The sequence below is a fragment of the Panthera tigris genome, chromosome B4, assembly GCF_018350195.1.
Source record: "Panthera tigris isolate Pti1 chromosome B4, P.tigris_Pti1_mat1.1, whole genome shotgun sequence".
Classification (NCBI taxonomy): domain Eukaryota; kingdom Metazoa; phylum Chordata; class Mammalia; order Carnivora; family Felidae; genus Panthera; species Panthera tigris.
Window position 1 is genome coordinate 6,612,844 of NC_056666.1, and position 18,319 is coordinate 6,631,162.

An 18,319-nucleotide genomic window follows, 5' to 3' on the forward strand; every position below is an offset into this window, starting at 1 on the left:
TCCTCTCTGTTTTCTGTTCTTTCGTTCAAAGTCATTCAAACGTCGGACCTCCTCGATCTCAATTTTCTCTTTTATGCTCTCTTTCCTTTTTTATTTTTTTTAATATTTGTTTTAGAGAGAGAGAGAGAGAGAGAGAGAGAGAGAGAGAGAGACAGACTGCGAGCGGGGGAGGGGCAGAGAGAAAGGGAGACACAGAATCCAAAGCAGCTCCAGGCTCCGAGCTGTCAGCACAGAGCCTGACGTGGGGCTCGAACCCACAAACCGCGAGATCATGACCTGAGCCGAAGTCGGACGCTCAACCGACTGAGCCCCCCAGGCACCCCATCTTTTATGTTCTTCTAATGTACCACCCCAACTAGAATCTACCATCAGCTACTTCTTCCTGCTGTTCTGTGGAGCTTCACAGTTTCATTTCAGAATGGTCTTTTGAGGGGCGCCTGGGTGGCTCAGTCGGCTGAGATTCTGACTTCAGCTCGGGCCACGATCATACGGGCTCGTGAGTTCGAGCCCCACCTCGGGCTGTCTGCCGTCAGCACAGAGCCTGCTTCAGATCCCCTGTCCCCTGACCCACGCACCCTCGGTCTCCAATAAATAAACATGAAACACATAGATAAACAGACTCCTTTTAAATCCTCGTAATCCTCCCCATTCCCATCCTGTCCCGGTTCTGTTGCCTCTATTCCATCCCTGTGCTGATCAATGATCTTTCTTTAAAGACCTCTCTTCTCGCCTCCGTGAGAGAAGCTCTTTTTCTCTCCGTTGGTTCCTGGTCTCTGCACTTGCCTGTTAGGCGCCTTGCTCAGAAGGGACGTGACACTTCGGGGTTCCTCCCGTTCAAGAGGCAAACCGGAGGGGCTGGCTGGCGCCTCTGGGCGCAGGTGAGGGTGGGACCCGGGAACCTGTCTGGAGGCCTGCGGGGGTCGTTCCCGGAGGGAACCCCCGCGTCTCCGCTCGCAGGTTGGCCGACACACTGGAACGAGTCTCCCGTATTCCGCTACGGCAGGGCTGGGCTCTCTGCCTGCTGTCGCTGCTGGGCAACAGAGCCTCCCACACCCGCTGCCTCCCTTCCCTGCGAGGAGGCAGGTGTGGGCTCCAGGAAAGCTCAGCCTCCTAAATCCGAAGTCACAGAGGCGTCCAGCCCCAGCTTTAGATTTCCGCCGATGAGAGCCCGTCAATCCCTGTCCTCCCTTCCTCGCCCATGACTGACCCATACACCTGTTGTTCATCTTGATTTTGTTTTCTTAGACACGATCGGTGTCACACTCTCGCCGTGCCCCGATGGAAACCATAATTATCCAAATGCAGGTGAAAACGTAAAGCTGTTCTCTGGCGTCACGGGGCTGCCTTAGCATCCACCACCCTTCGCGTCTCCTTCGCCCACGGGCAGGGTCCAAAGGCTCGCTGCTCCCACGGGCTCGCTTTCGAGAATCGCATCGTGTTAACAATAAAAGAAACGGTGCGTTTCTTTTCAACTTACCCGCTTATCCACAGACCTTTCGAACCGACCCGCCCTGGAGTAGAGTTCAAGAAACTCGCGGTGTCCCCAGCTGGCAGACTCAGAATGTCAAGCTTGCTACTCTGAAATGGGAAAAGGTTTGCGGTTGCTTGTTCTCGTCTCGTGACTCAGAAAAGAGAACCTCCGCCCGATAGGAAAGAACACGTGAAGGTCTAAACTCAAAGCCTACGAAATTCCAGACCCACGCTAGCTGCCCGTGCATATCTAGCACGGCGAAATCACAGCAGAAAACGGCCTCATTTCACGCTCCGGGAATCTGAAGATGAGCTCAGGATAACTCGCCTAAGCTTAAGATCTTTCCAAATATTTCCATAAGAAATTCCAGGGCTGACGGCAGCCAACGGTTCCCACAGTAACATCCCGTGTCTTCTAAGCCACGGTTGTGACCGTCACCTCTGAACCTCCCGATCCAACGGCACGCGTCACTCGAGGGCAGAAGAGCGAACGCAATCTGGGGTTACAAACGGGCTGGGGCAACGCAGAAACGCAGCAGCCTTCCGGGCTACCTGCTCAAGAGAGGAGAAAACCCAACGAAAGGGCACACGAGCCGTGCACCATCTCAGGGGTTCACTTACTGACTGTTTACCTACAAATTATTTCAGTAGCGTTAGCCACTAATTTACCATAAAGAAGGACGAGGCCTCGAAATACGCAACAGAATCCACGATGCAACAACACGTCTTTGCATCAAGGTAGCGACGAAGGGTTTTGTGCACCACAAATCTGCCTCCACGCCACGAAGGTGCAACACCGTCCTGGGGTTGGCATACGACTGACACCAAATACTTCACACAGAGGAGCCTGGTAGAGGCCTTCCTGAAAAAGCAGGCGTCTTAGAACGAGCACAGACATCATCCCACTCAGCCCCGACCTCTTCAACAAACCCTGGGGTTTCCCTGTCACCTGCGAAGACTGGAACGAATGAGAGCATCAACCCGAGTTTCTAACAAAGCCGAGCAGCCTCCTACTTTACAGGAGATTTGTATCTCACGGCATACATCCACGCGTAGAAGGCATTTTCGGTAAATTAGCCCATGCGTTGTACGCATGATCCTTAAGAACTCAAAAAGTAAAGAACTCTGACAAGGGATCCTTGTGTCGGCTAGACATGCATAGATAATGTCTAATAATCAGTGCCTAATCTTCTGAGGGGGTTTTATGTATTCATTACTCCAAGCCGCACAGATGTATGGCAACGATGCTTGAGAGATACCGCACACTTGTAAGCGTGTAGAGAAGCACCTCCTGGAAGGCAGCCTGGAGAGCTGTGCAAGCTCCCTGGGGATACACAAAGCAACTAAAGAGCATTTCAGGTGTTTACTTGAAGCCATGGATATAACCATAAAATTGGGCATAAATCAAATTTTATAAATCACATCATCTAAATGCATGAAGGAGGTTTCCTCCAGTGGAGGAATATCATTATGCAAAGCCAGTAAAAACACCCTAATTTACCTTGATTAGGACACAACATGGGAAATGTAATGAACCCTGCAGGGATCGCAGGAGACCTGGGCTTTACACCGTGATGCACCCGAGTGTATGCCTGGCCTTCAAAACACAGCCAGCAACCCTGTCCTCATCTGCAAAACGCAGGGACAATTCCAAAAAGTGTCCTCTCCCAGGCAAACATTTCAGGCAATCTGGGCCTTCACCCACCTTCCTTATTAAAACTAAGAGTACATGGGAGGAGAAAATAATACAGCATCCCCTTCAAGGGAACAGAGACTCCAAAAAGGAAACACTACACCCATGGTCTGAGCTGGATCCCAAAAGCTTTCATAAAAAGAGAGGAGTCAGGACCTAAATGCCCAACTGGCTACTCAGAGACTTAACCTGATAAACTGCCAAAAAGCACTGAAGTTCTTTTTGCACTGAAGGGATGAACGGGAAAGGTGTCCTGTGTTCTGCAGCTAGCCGGGAAGAGAAAAGCATACTTAGTTCAAGGGTTTTTTTTAAATGTTTGTTTATTTTTGAGAGAGACAGAGACAGCACGAGATGGGGAGGGGCAGAGAGACAGAGAGGGAGACAGAGAATCCGAAGCAGGCTCCCGGCTCCGAGCCGTCAGCACAGAGCCTGACGCGGGGCTCGAACCCACGAGCCGTGAGATCATGACCTGAGCCGGAGTCGGACGCTTCGCCGACTGAGCCCCCCCGGCGCCCCGGACTTTCAAAGCCCCTTCTTAACTAGACCACATGGCAAATGAAGGCTGACAAGTACAAGTGACAGGAATAAAGACAAACGTGTGGGATGACAGTGCATCGCTGAGTGACCACGGGTCGACACGTCCGTGCCAATCGTGGCAAATCGGGGTGAGCAAAACAGGATCCACCTCCAGCGATCAACACGCAGCCAGAGGCTAGAGTGGCGATTTCACATCTGGTGTTCGTCCGTGTGCAAATAAAAGAGTAAGTGTGATGAAAGCAGAGGAAGTCTAACTTCGTGAGTTGGGATCAAGAAGGATATTAATGCATAAACAAGCGGGCTGCCTGGAAAAGCACATGCTTGCACTCAGGGCCTCCTGTCACGCTGATGACGTCTGTCCTCCCGTTCAGACTGTACGGGCTACCTACCTCCAAACCCTCATCCTCCTCCCCAGGGGCCTCCATCCTCAGGCTCCTCCTTCCCTCTTTCCCACTTCTCCACCCTTCGAAAGGCAAATCCGGTCTCCCCTCGGCAGGAGTGAGGGCAAACCCCACACTGATCCAAGGGAAATGTTGGCCGCGTGCTTGGTCCTCCAACCCCCTCGACTTTTTCTGTCTTTTATCCCCACTCGTCTTATGCAGCGTTTCTACAAGGTCTCCACAGGGCCAGAGAGCGGCGTATCTCCTTCAGAAAGAGCCCCCATGGAAGCCTGTTTGGAACAGTCTCTTAGGGAATCTCTAACCTACGTCCTGCACCACTGGCCACTTATCAAATGCTAGATCCCCTCTTCTCCTGCTGCCCAGGGAGCGTCTGTGCTTAGCACACACCCAAGACGATTATGACTGGATACTCAAGATGACCTCTACTGAATACTGTTTGTTTTTTTCTAACCCACCCAAAGGGAAGCATCCTTTCCAACGTGGAGGTGAGAACAGAACGATGGCTACAAGGGCCAACCCATCCTTTGCAAGGGTGAGCTATGTGTATGCACCTTAGGAAAGAGTCAGAGACGTGTTGTCTTCTCTAACAAAAAGATAGGGCATTTGTCACAAAACCGTAAAAGTAAACGTGGCTTTTACTTGTTTTTTTAAGTTTTGCTTATTTAAGTAATCTCTACACCCTACACGGGGCTTGAACTCACAGCCCCGGAATCAGGAGTCGCATGCTCTTCGGATTCTCTGTCTCCCTCTCTCTCTGCCCCACCCCAGTTGCGCTCTGTCTCTCTCTGTCTTTCTCTCTCTCTCAAAAATAGACATTAAAAAAATAATAAAAAATAAAAGAGTTGCATTCTCTTCTGACTGAGCCAGCCAGGCGCCCCACATGGCCTTTACCTTTTTTTTTTTTAAGTTTATTTTATTTTTGAGAGACAGAGAGAGATAGAGCACGAGCAGGGGAGGGGCAGAGAGAGAGGGAGACACAGAACCTGAGGCAGGCTCCAGGCTCTGAGCTGTTGGGACAGAGCCCGACACGGGGTGAGAACCCACGAACTGTGAGATCATGACCTGAGCCGAAGTTGGATGCTCAACCCACTGAGCCGCCCAGGTGCCCCCAGTACTTAAATATTTAAAAGTGTAACAGAACCATAAACATTTTCGTAATTAACTCCTAAATTAAAAAAAAATTTTTTAAATGTTTACTTATTTCTGAGAGAGACAGAGACAGAGGGAGCGGGGGAAGGGCAGAGAAAGAGGGAGACACAGAATCGGAAGCAGGCTCCAGGCTCCGAGCTGTCAGCACAGAGCCCGACGCAGGGCTCGAACCCACAGACCGCGAGATCATGACCTGAGCCGAAGTTGGACATTTAACCGACTGAGCCACCCAGGAGCCCCGGCCTTTACCTTTTAAAGCCGGTTATACCTAGCAAGAAAATTCTATCTGCCATCCACTACAGGAAAAAAAATCAAAAATTCAAAATGGAGGATTAAAGGAAAGTGACTTAGCCAAGGTCACACACAAAAAACTCTGAGCCAGATCAAGGGTTCTGAATTCCCTAGACTGGTTCACTGTACCCATCAGACTGTAGGCTATCTACATTTAGTGCACTTCCTAAAAACTATATATACATATACATACATGCCAAGAGCCAATTTCCATTAAAATCCTGCTACTTTGATTTGGTGCAAAACTTGACTTTTTCTCCTGAGCTTTTAGAGGAAGCGAAATTAGTTTCTACTGGTAAACAGTAAAGAAGCTTTGATGGCCAGCTTCAAGCCTGAGGTCAAGCTCACCGCGTGACGTGCACATCAGCCGACCTGGCCAGAGTGAGCACAGTGCTTCCCAGGCCTTCCCAGTGCTTCCCACACAAAGAGCCGCTCTGAATTCAGCGTTCTGTGGCAGAAAACAGGAACGTCCTAAAAGACCAAAATGCTAAGGTGCATGCAGAAGACGATGCTCATTGGTGGCCAGCACTACTTAGAAAGGAAAATTCTAGCTCTCTTCCCCGGCTTCCAATTCATTCTCGCTTACGTTAGAGCGGGAAGGTCTTTCAGAAAGGAGAGAGAAAAAGGAAACCAGTGGATATGAAAGCCAATTATTTTTTGAATTAAGCCGAAATTTCGGAAGTGCAGCACCTTCCCAAATTTTTAGTGGCTGATTGACATGTCAGGGAGCCGCACGCTATCCCAACCCAGAAACACTGAGTAGTTTCACTTCTCCTTTTTAAAGACGGGGATTCAGCTTCGTTTAAAGGCTTTCCTCTTTCGCGAGGATCCAAAATAAATGCAAACAGAAATGCTCTAGTCTTCACTGCATTTCAAATCAAGCACATTAAAAAAAAAAAACAAAAACCTATTTATAGGATCCTGTATAACCTTTCCAAAGACTCGATCTCCGTATCAGTAAAATAAAGATAAGAGCACTCCCCTATAAAGATTAAGGAGGCTAAAGCATTTAAAGTGCTAGGCACAGCGTGTCACATACAGTAATTTCAGTTTCAAGACAACGTAATACCAGGATTCAGTTCCTCAGTCTCTCTCACTCCACCTTGCTAGCAAGTTACTCAAGCTCCCTAAAGCCTCAGTCTCATCTGTAAAGTGGGGTGATATTTCCATAACCTAGATGAAACAGAAACACAAACTGAGAAGCACAGTGGCCGGAAAACAGTTCAGGCTTACCCAAGTACTTTTAATTTTCAACATTATCTGGAATTCCAAATCTTATTAATTCCTCCATCCTTCCGTCATTAGTCCCTGGACCTACAGATCCACATGTCCGGTTTTTAAACGAGCACCTACTGAAATTATACTTAAAATGACACTTTGTGAGAACTTGCACTCGGCATTTCAGACTCTTGTATTATACCTTACAGTGATGCGGGATTCATACTTCACTTTTAACTGAAATGGAATGGAAAAAAAAAAAAACTTGCCGAATTCAGGAGAAAGTAGACAAGGTACACCTTAATAATTTTTTTTAAGATCATTTTTTTCAGGGGCGCCTGGGTGGCTCAGTCAGTTGGGCGTCCGACTTCGGCTCAGGTCATGATCTCTCGGTTCGTGAGTTCGAGCCCCACGTCAGGCTCTGTGCAATCTGAAGCTTGCTTCGGACTCTGTGTCTCATTTTCTCTCTGCCCGTCCCCCACTTGTGCTCCGTCTCTGTCTCTCAAAAATAAATAAATGTAAAAAAAAAAAATTAAAAAAAAAAAAAAGATTATTTTTTTCAGGGCACCTGGCTGACTCAGGTGGTGGAGAACATGTGACCCTTGATGTCAGTCAGGGTCATGACTATGAGTCCCCGGCCGGATGCAGAGATTACTTTAAACACAAATTTTTTTTTACTAATAGGAAAAAAGATGATTTTTTTTTTCTCAGCCAATAAAACTTCAGGGGGAAAAAACAAAAATCCCAGGATAAAAATCTCTTCCACCTCTCCCAGTCCCACCAGCTCCAAACGGGTCTTGTCCAGTCACAGCTGCTAACATTATTTGCCCTACAGAATTCACCCTATGCTTTAACAAGCGCCGTATCTACCGAAATGTGTCATTTTTGTTTTTAAGAAAATCAAAAAGAATGAAACAGAAAAGCACAATGGATTCTTCGCTTGTTCAGTGTCAAAGACATCTATCTTATCACAAGAATGGAAACCTACGTGACAGAAAGTAAAACTTTTTGATTAGTGAATGTCATCTTGTCAAAACACAAGGGGCCCTAACTATCAGTACGTGGTGAAATATAATCACGTTCTGAAATTCACTAGGGGCGCCTGGGTGGCTCAGTGTGTTAAGCATCTGACTTTGGCCCAGGTCACGATCTCAACGCTTGAGTTCAAGCCCCGAGTCGGGCTCTGTGCTGACGGCTCAGAGCCTCGATCCTGTTTCGGATTCTGTGTCTCCCTCTCTCTGCCCCCCCCTCCTCAAAAATAAACAGTAAAAAATAAAATAAAATAGATAAAATTCACTAGGGTGCTAACCAGATGGGGAGTGTGATGCTAGCATCTTTTAATCAGAATACCACTGAAATGATCATGCAAAACCGATCCTTAAGAATTTTATTTGAGGGCCACTTGGGTGGCTCAATGGGTTGTGTCCAACTCTTGATTTTGTCTCATGTCATGATCCCAGGGTCATGGGATCGAGCCACATGTCAGGCTCTGCAATGACGGCTCGGAGTCTGCTTGGGATTTTCCCTCTTTCTCCCCCTCTCTCTCTGTCCCTCTTCCCCTCTCCCCTGAACTCTAAAATTAAAAAAAAAAAAATTCTTTTAAAGAATTTCATTTGGGGGCACCTGGGTGGCTCAGTAGGTTAAGCTTCCAACTTTGGCTCAGGTCATGATCTCACGGTTCATGGGTTCGAGCCCCTCATCAGGCTCTGTGCTGACAGCTCAGAGCCTGGAGCCTGCTTTGAATTCTGTGTCTCCCTCTCTCTCTCTGCCCCTCTTCTACTCGTTCTCTCTCTCTCTCCCTCCCTCCCTTCCTCTCAAAAATAAAACAAAACATTTAAAAAAAAGAATTTTATTTGGTAACTTTATATCCTTGTTATGCAAGTTCTAAATTGAATACCTTCCCTTATTTATAATATACAGTCCTGTCTTGTTTACACTAACTTCAGCCAATGTTTGCTTTAGCCAATAAGATCATTTGTCTTCTGAGTTGTCCATGACACTTCTGGTTTTACAAAGAGAGGAAATACAGTTGACTCTTAAATACTGTAGCTAAGACCAGAGTTTTCATTTCTTTTTTTGTATGTGTGTTTATTTATCTTTGAAAGAAAGGGAGAGAGCCTAAGCAGAGGAGGGCCAAAGAGAAAGGGAGACAGACAATCTAAAGCAGGCTCCGAGCTGTGAGCGCAAAGCCCGACGTGAGGCTTGAACCCGCGAACCTTGGGCTCATAACCGGGGGCCAAAGTCAGAGGCTCAAGCGACTGAGCCACTCAGGCGCCCAGAGAGGAAGTACAGTTGACTCTTGAACAGCACAGGTTTGAGCTGTAGGTCCACTGACACGCAGATTATTTTTTTTTTATAAGACATACCACTCTAAATGTATTTTCTCTGGGGCACCTGGGTGGCTGAGTCGGTTAAGCCTCCGACTTCGGCTCACGTCATGATCCCGTGGTTTACGGGTTTGAGCCCCGCATTGGAGTCTGTGCTGACAACTCAGAGCCTGGAGCTTGCTTTGGATTCTTTGTCTCCCTCTCTCTCTGCTCCCCTCCCACGCTCACGCTCTGTCTCTCTCTCCTTCAAAAGCAAATAAGCATCAAAAAAAAATTTTAATGTATCTTCTCTGCCTTATGATTTTCTTAATAACTATTTTCTTTTAATACAGTGTGTAACACAGAAAATACATATTCATCAACCGTTCATGTTACTGGTAAGGCTTCTTCTGGTCAACGGCAGGCTTTTAGTACTTAAGTTTTTGAGGCGTCCAGTTACCCAAGGCTTTTCAACTGGGACTGGGGGGAGTCGTTGCCCCTAACCCCCACGTTGTTCAGGGCTAATCGTACTGCCTAGTGGCCCAACGTAAAGAGCAGGGATGGAAAACGCAGCATCGGATTGGGTTCCTCCACTCACTAGGCTACCAGCAGGCTGCCGTCACCCACCCACGCTATAAAGACTACTGGATGAGGTCCCTGTACTCACCCTGTCTGCAATGGCGGGGTACAGAGGGCTATCTGAGACGGCCCCTCATAGTCCGAGGAATTACTGAAACATACTCGAACCAGGTACTTCTTTGTGACTTCTATTCAAAACCACAATGACCCAGCCCAGCCCATGCTATCATAGGGATTATATGCAAAGGCCACACTGGCGTGCTCCTCGATCTCTACACCACACCTTTTCCAGGGCATGAATGAGACGTGCCCCCACGTGGAGCCTGTGTCACTCAACAGTGACAGCACTTTAACCCTGAATAGTGAACTACAACCCAACTACCTCCGCAGACCTCTTCTGGAGCCACCGTCACCAAGGCCAGGGTAACGTTTTCACCATACTTCGCGGACATGGGTCTGAAAGATGAATCGCTTGGGCATGCCTACAGAGATGTGCTGAATCACCAATTTCCCCCCCAAACAGAAGCATGGAGATCTCTGAGTGAAACGCAAGTCCAAAGCACTTATTTCATCAACAAGGAAGATGAGGCTCAGAAAAATACAGTAAGTGGTCCAAGGTCACACAGCTAGGCAGAAACATCTCTGAAATAGATCCCGGCCTCCTGGTTCTGTGTTCTCCTCAACGCAATCAGGCGGTTAGATCCTGGGTCACCAATGAATGCACAGCTTGGTTTGTTATGACAAGTATAACTTCCCTAATTTTTTTTCCTAATTGTAGAATGGGGACAACAAGTTGTTATCGGGGCAATATAGACAAGAACGGCTAAAACAAAACAAATAAACACAAAATGAGTCTTGAATTACACATGTTAATTTCGTTTGGAAACGGGGACCTTTCACAAGTTCTTATGACCACTCTACTGTTAAGTGAACTCCAAAAGTTCCAAATAGTGACATTCTAACAGAGAAATGTCCGAACTTAGAATAATAGAACTGGAAGTAATTCAAATCCCAAAGTAGACCATTTTTGTTCAAATCACTAATAAGAAGAAAGAGGAGGAGGGGACCTTTTACTTCCATATCCCGACAAAAACTTTTAGGCAGAAGTACAGACCCGGGAGAGCCCCGCGCTTCCCCTGCACGGGCTTCTTAAACTCCAAAAGCAGCCCGTACCAATGAAGGGGAACCCTCATTCACTTACTGTTCAGAGCAATGTTTCCATCACTCAGCACTTCTCAGATTTGGCAAGCCCTTTGTGGGCACTGGCTGTAAAGGAAGGTGAAAAATGCCACCTCAGCTAGAACAGGCAGAAATGGGATTTGATAAACATTCAACACTCCCAGGACAGCAAAGGAAGGTCTTAGGATAAAAAGGGACTAGAGAGGCCAATCCTCTCCCAAGCCTCTCACCAAGGCTCTCCCCTTTCTTCAAGAACCTATTCTGGTGGGTTGGATTTTTTTTTTTTTTTGCTTTTATTAAAGCAAGAATCACGAATCAAGGCATTTATACCTAGCTAGAGCAGGATTTTAAAAAAAAAAAGTCCATGATTTTTGCCAAAAAAAACAAAAATATGAGTTGAAAAGCTCTCACACATCAATTACTCCCATCATTAGTGAAATTCAGGTCCCAGCGGGATGGCCTGTTTGAGACTCAAGTGCCCGTACCCAAATGGGAAACAGTCAGTTCTCACCCCTGAAGGTCTAGGCTGGCACTTCTAGAAGACCGCACATCAGAACAGCAGGGGGTGGGGGGCACTCTTCTCCAGGGGAGGGGCTGCTGAACCACCCAGCCACCGGGCAGTGGTTTACACGGCCAGGGGAATGGGTCCTTGGCACAGTAAGAATTTTGATAGGGGAGTGGAGGGTTTCTGGGGTACATGGGTGTACCCTCTCAGGCAGGCTTGATCCCAGCGCAGAGCGAAGATAAGGACTGGAGACAACATTTATTTATGGAAGGGAGGAAGCACGGGGTGTGCCAGTTTAAGGCGTGCTAGGGAGAAAGTAGCAGATCTCCTACCTCAAAGGAGAGCCTGGCAACAATTCCTCTGGCCACCAAGGCCTCTCCCCTCCCCCCTCCGTACCCGCTCAATCGCCCTCCCCACCCCCACTTGCCTCCCCAGCATCTGGGGCCGAATTTAAGCCTGTTTTTGCGTTTTCTCCGACCTGGTGAAACCTGGATCCACTTGCTCGGTGCAGACACGCCAATCGGCCCCCCGGGTCCCCTGGCCTCGGTGGGAGGGTGGCGGGGCGACGGAAAGCGGAGGGCAGCGGCGATGGATCCCGATTCAGGCAGGGTCTGCCCTGGTCGAAAGCGGTTTCCCACCGGTGGGCTCGGAGCCGCCGCGGCCGCGCCGCTGGAGCCGACCGAACGCCGGGCCGGGCGGAAGCTCTCCGGCGCGGGGGCTGCGCGCGGCGTGGGAGCCCTGGCCCCTCGAGCGCGCCCGCGGGGTCCGGGGGCGCGAAGGACGGGACGCCGGGGTGGTGAGAAGTCGGACTACTGCGCCGAAAGGGGCGCGAGCATCCGCACGACCAGCCCGCGGCGCCGGGCTCTTCCCGGAATCCCACCCCACTCTGCAAACCCAAAGATCCCGAAAATTCCGAAAGCGAAACTGCAAGCGGGTCTCCAGAAGTTTGGGAACGGTCTCGCAGGCTTGCCGGCGTCGTCTCCGCACTCGGACACCAGAGTTGCCGTCAAGGCCGAGCGCCCCAGGCGGTGGCGATCGCTCCGCACGGCCACCAGCCGCGTCCCCGGGCCACCTCCCTCGGTTTTTTACGCGGAAAGGGCCCCAGCCCGGAGCCGCAGCCCTGGCCCCGGTTCCGGGGCGGTGGTCGGCCGGGCTCTCGCCGCGCGACGCGGTTCCTCCCTCCTCCCGCTGCTTCCCCCAAGAAAGGGAAACTTGGGCCCTGCGAGAATCCTGAGGAATGTTCTTTGTAATCGGTTGTGTATTGGCGTCCACGGCACAGCTCGGTGCAAAACCGCGGGTTTCGGGGCGTTAGAGTGAATTGTGCGCTTGTCAGCGGCGACGTCAGGAGGACGAGGGGAGGGGTTCCCGGCTGAAACTGCAGTTTACAAGCACAGAGCCATTTTAGGCTGGCTTCCACCCCAGCGAAGCCCACGGGAGAGCTGTCCCCGGAGGACGCGCTGCCAGCGCACGCTGGAAGGGCCGGGGACGCGCCGCGCTCTCAGCCCCGGGGGGCCGAACGAGTCTCCGCCCGAGTGTCGCCGATCTCTCAGCCCCGCCGACCAGGTGGGAGGGAATATCTGCCGCGGGGTCCCCACCCACGGGGCACTGCGAGGGACGGGCCTCTCCGACAGCGCGGCGTCCGTCTAAGTGGGCAGCACGAGCTGACCCTATGGATCCCCCCTCTAGGCCCCTGCAAATGCCCAGAAACCGCGGTACTGCGCTAACTGCAGACCTAGCCACCACTATCTTTTTAACCCCAAGATTTAAACACGTCTCGGCACACGTGGCCAATGCACCATCAGGTCCGCTGGCCTAGATAAGGTCCCCAGGACCTGCCCTCGCCAGGCCCCGGGGACGCGCACAGCCGCCTCACAGCCCCCCACCCCCCGGGTCCCTCGCGCGCGACCTCCGCTCGGCAGCCGCGTCCTGGCCACTGGCGACCCCTGTTGGAGACCTGGTCCCTAGCTTAGCGAGCTCCGGTTTGCTTGCTTCCCCCTCGGACTCCCCTTACAGCCTCCGACTTTGCCCCCAAACTCCAGTCTCAGACCCTCCCGGCCCCAGAAGCCGGCCTTTCCAGGGCGCCGCTCAAACCCCAAAGCGACAGCGCCGCCCGCTGGCCTGCCACGGCCCAGGACGCCCCTCTCAGATCCAGCCTTCTCGCGCAGGACCTGAGCAAGGGACACTTTCATCCGAGAACACTGCTCCCATCCCCCACCTTCCCTAGAGCTCAACTCCGAAAGCAACTCCTCGCTTCGACCCTACACACTTCTCCGCCGAGATCCGCGCGCGGACACCTCTCTGCGCCGCCATTTCCATCCTCCCCGCGCCTCGGTCGTGGGGCCCCCCGCCGCCAAGTGCGGCGTGCCCCCAGCACACACAAAACCCCACAGGCGTCTGCAGCCAGACTGCACCCAATACCCCGGACAGTTAGTCCTTTGAATGAGCACCTCCTCACTCCGCCTACCCCCGTAGGGCTTCACACGCGCAGAATCCAGCAACAGGGAGAGCTCGTCTCGAAGAAAGCCGAAATAAATCATTGCCTCTGCCCTCATGTATTTTGCACCACGTGTCAGCAGTTTGTCACGTCAAATCATGGCAGGGTCTGGCTCCAAGACGCACACACACATTGGGGGCGTATGTCTTTGACAACCCCCCCCCCAACTGCACACACCGGTATGCCCACTGATCCAAAGGCACACACTGCAGTCGTGCTTGGATACCCTGGTCTGGACCAGCGGCACCCATCCCCCCACCCCCCCAACAGCAATGGACTGGACACGCACACTCTTAACACGGAAAAAACTAGGGCAGCTCATTCTGGCTCTTTTTTCCCACTTAATTCGCTAAAACAGCTCCCGGAGTAGCCAAAGAGAGTCGAAACTAAGGGATGGCAACTCCGGTTGGGTTTTTTCCCACCTCAAAACCTTTATTTTCAGTTTTTAAAAGCCACCTTAGCCCGCCATATTGAAACTGGCACGGTTTCTAAATACTCCTTCTCCGCAGTCGCTGCGCTTTTGCAAGAAAACACAAGTACAAATCCGGCTCTGGACGTGCGTCCGGCCGCCGCGAACCGACCACTTCCCACCCCCACGGTTCCCCCGTCCCCGGTGCACCCTCTCCCGCCGCCCCGGCTCAAAATCAATAAATACATCTAGCAGTTCCTACAGTTGTTTCTTTTCTTTCTTTCTCTTTCTTTCTTTCTTTTTTTGGCGGATTTTTACCAACACACACATTTTAAAAATACACTTCAAAGCCAGATCAGATTAGCAATTTTGAAAGGAGGTCATATGAGAGTAGACAACAGGAAAGCCCCAAGTGACAGGATATTACTTTAAAGCAAAAAAAAAAAAAAAAAAAAAAAAAAAAGAGCATCCATGCCGGAGCACGCTCCGAAAACTACTACTACTGACAATCTCATTTCAAGCTACACAGACAAATGTTTCCAAGAGGGCGACTCCGAATGTGTAAACGATTTTTAACACCCTTGACGGCTGGTCTCCAGTCCTCACCCTACGGTTTTCCCCCTCCCCGCCCCCAACACACACACACCAAAAAAAAAAAAAAAGAAAAGAAAAGAAAAGAAAAAAAAAGAAAGAAAGAAAAGAAAAAAAAAAAGAAGAAGAAGACGAAGAAAGAGACCCCAGCAAGGAAGCGACCGCGGAGCGCGGGGCAGCAAGGGCGGCTGCGTCGCTAAAATGAGCGCACGAATGAGGAAGGTGGGCGGCGGGAGGGGACAGCTTGCACCCGGGGAGGAGGACGCTTTGCAACTACAGACGGCCTCCCGCAAGGCCGGGCTTTTCAAAGCCCAGGGACGAGGTTGGAGGGGGGGACGGGAAAAGCCAAAAAATGACAACCCGGAGCGCAGAGCGGAGTTTAGGGCTCTGCTCCCGTGCTGTCGCTCTCCCCTCCGGCTCTCCTCTTTTGCTTCTCTCCCGCAGCACCCCCTTCCCCAAGCCTCCCACGCCCGGGCTTGCTCGAGCTTCCCTCCCCCCCCCCCCCCCCGAAGCTGGAAAAAAAGAAGAAGAAGCTGAGCGGCTCACACTCAACCTGCGGGCCGGAGGTCTGCTGGCGGGGCGGGCTGGGCGCGGGGACGGCGGCCGGCGCTGCGTCCTACCTGGTGAAGTTCGTCCTCCCCTCGGAGTGGTCCCAGGCCCCGGGCGCCGCCGGGGGGACGCCGGCCTCGCCCGCTCGCTCCGCCTCGCCCCTGCTCGCCGCGCCTGGCTCGCGCCCCGCCCGCCGCCTCCCTCGCGCGCCCGCTCGGGTCCTCCGACTCCCACTACAGCCTCATTCCAATATGGCATCCTCTCTGTGCGCATGCCCGGCACTCTTTTTTAAGATGATTATTTTGTGTGTGTGCAGCGAACTCCTTCAACGACCTTTCCCAGCGCTCGCAGAACGCCTCGCACCCGTTAGCCTGCGGGGCGCCCCCACTCCCTCCCCGGCCCCGCAGTGCCGCCCCCGCCCCCGGGCACACAACGACCCCCCCCCCAACACACTCACACGGGCACACTTCACGCTCACGCTGCGCCCTCCCCGCCCCGCTCCCCTTCCTCCTTTCCTTTAGCTCACTCCGTACACGATCTGCAGAAAGTTCACATCACAGGCGTTTCCGCAAAGCCATCCGCAGGGAAATCTGGGCAAACTCCGCATCTCCCTGGACACTTTTGTCTTCTGGGTTTGCAATCCTTCGGTCGACCAAGTGCACAAACTTGCGCTTTATCCGCCGAGGGCCGGTTTGGAGCGGAGAGAAATTCAATCCTCTCCGCCACCTCTGCCCCGCCCACTGCGCCCCCCCCCACCCTCCCCAGGGCACTTACAGGGAGCCTTTTCTATGGAGATTCGGACTTTTCCCGGTCCCTTGGAGAAGGCGGGAGGGAGCGGCGGAGAGGTTTTTTTCAGGGAAACATGCCCCTAGGGGGAGGAAATTAAGTTGGGGCCGCTGCTCGGGCCAGCTTGCAGTTGCTCTCTGCCGGGCCGGGGCCGGACGCAGGTAACCGGGGTCGCCACGGCGTCTCCTGGAGCAGCACCCGGGCCCCAAGACGGCACCTGGCCCGGGCCGACTGGTGTAGGGCGGGAAAAGAATCCTGCCCGGGGCGGGGGGGGGGGGGGGAATCGTGGCCCTCGGCGACTGCTGGAGCGCAAGGGAGGCGGCGCAGCCGGGTGCAAAGCGGAGTTACCAGCCGGCGGGTGCGGGTACCTCGGCGCTGTGCCCAGGGCGTGGGGGGTGGGGGGAAGGACGGAGAGGACCTGCCGGGGCCTAAGGCGCAGTGGCTTCGCAGGGACTGAACGTCCCCACTTCGGAAAAGCTGGCGACGCCCTAGTGGGAAAGACCGAGAACTCACGAAGGTGGACCTCGCTGTACTGAAGAGCGAGGAGAAGCTGGTTGGGGACAGCAATTTATTTCCCAGGAAATCAGAGATAGGGACACGTTTGGTCCGGGGTGGGGGGGGGGTTGTTCTACGGCCGCAGGGGGTAAAATTCTCCAATGTCTCCCAATTTTGTGTCCATCTCTTAACTAGGAAACCGTCTTGCCCTCCCCCAACGCTGGCTCAGGGGGTCAGAAGGACCCCGGGGTCTCAAGCGTCCTGAGCGCTCGCAACTCCACCCACCTTCCCTCGGCCTGCTGCCCCCCGTGCGTCCTCCAGGCCCGGGGAGCTCTGGTGAGTGAGTTACCAGAAGGAGGGTGGACGCTTTGAAGGGCTGGGGACAGTGCAGGGACCCGGAGATGGAGTCCGGGGGTCAGAGACTGGTCGCGCGCCGGATCGGCGGGGTCCTGCCCAGCTGGGTCCTCCCCCGACGGCGGGCCCCCGAGCTTGCCTAGAAGAGCCGGAGGAGGGACGTCCCGGGAGAAGGCTCTCTCCAAGCCACGAGGTAGGGAATGCCTTCCAGGGACGCGGTCCCAGAGCTCGGAGGTGCTGGGCGGGCGTTGGCCCCAGTGAGACCCCGCGCACGTCTAGTCTGGGGAAGCGGGACCGCCTTACATCTTGGGGAGCGCTTTGCGAGGCATAAAACGACTTCCTCAGTCCCGTCGCACCTCTTTAAGGTGCCACCTGAGACCGGTCAGACGACTCACACGGTTCAAACTCCAGCCGGAGTCGGCATCCCCTCCGGTCCCCTCCTCTTGGGGACACCATGCTGGAGCCCCTAGCTTTTTCGGCTGCGTGTCGCTGGAGGCAGAGACACCTCAATGTGCACCCCGTTCCTGCACATTAACCCTTTCACCCGCACCCCGGACTGCCTCCCTCTGTGCCCTGAAACAGCTCCACTGGGAGTCGGACGGACGCACTGCGGCTCGGAGGAATCCACGATGTGGACTCCACAGACAGTCTCCTGGGCCCCACCCTAAGTGTCGTGCACCCAAGTCACCTGGCTCCTTCAACACAGTCTGGACGGGAAGGAAGCGAGGGAGGCCGCGGACCGTCCCAGGCAGCGCTGGAGACCCAACCCGCGCGCCCTTCCCCTGGACGGGGTCACCAGGTCGGGCACTGCCCAAACGCTGAGCGCGCCACAGCAGAAGGGCCCCGGGAATGGGCGATCCCTTCCCACAGCCAGCCCGGCTGCTGCGGGGGGCGGGCGGCTGCGCCCCTCCCCTGAGCCTCCCAGACCCCGCGGCCTCGCTCGGTCCCGGGGAGCCCGCGGAGATCGCTCGCTACGCAGGACTTCCGGACCGCCCCTGTTTACGCGGAGAAAGCGGGTTCCCTCTCCACGAGCAGTGGCGACCGGAGCTGCAGCCAGCCGTTGGCGTCCCCAGGCTTGTTTACCAGTTTGAAGTCATTATCATGCTCCGAACGTTGTTTCGTCAAAACAAAAAGCAAATGCAAAAGAACCCTTAGCCCCTAAGTCGATGGCCTGTGCGTGCATTATCCCACGATTCCTCTGGAATGGTCGAGTCTCTATGTCTTTGATGCTCACACCCCCGTGTAGCTTGGCCTTGCTGACTGGTAAACAGTGCGGGAGGGCCATTGTCTGTACCTACCGCGACGAAGAAGTA

General features: G+C 53.0%; 1 protein-coding gene across 10 annotated transcripts in view; it reads right to left on the minus strand.

Moving 5' to 3' along the window:
* Positions 1-16,027, minus strand: part of SFMBT2 (Scm like with four mbt domains 2) — a 233,049-nt gene extending 217,022 nt beyond the window's left edge. For 6 of the 10 annotated variants that reach the window (XR_006219594.1, XM_042990989.1, XM_042990993.1 and 3 more), the window contains exon 1: positions 15,443-15,526. The gene's annotated coding sequence lies outside the window, so the exon portion shown is untranslated. Of the gene's footprint in view, positions 1-1,477; positions 1,579-10,845; positions 10,911-11,806; positions 11,894-15,442; positions 15,527-15,897 lie in introns of those variants that run through there. The other 4 variants (XM_042990987.1, XM_042990985.1, XM_042990988.1 and 1 more) reach the window with 4 other exon arrangements.
* Positions 16,028-18,319: the final 2,292 nt, after the last annotated feature.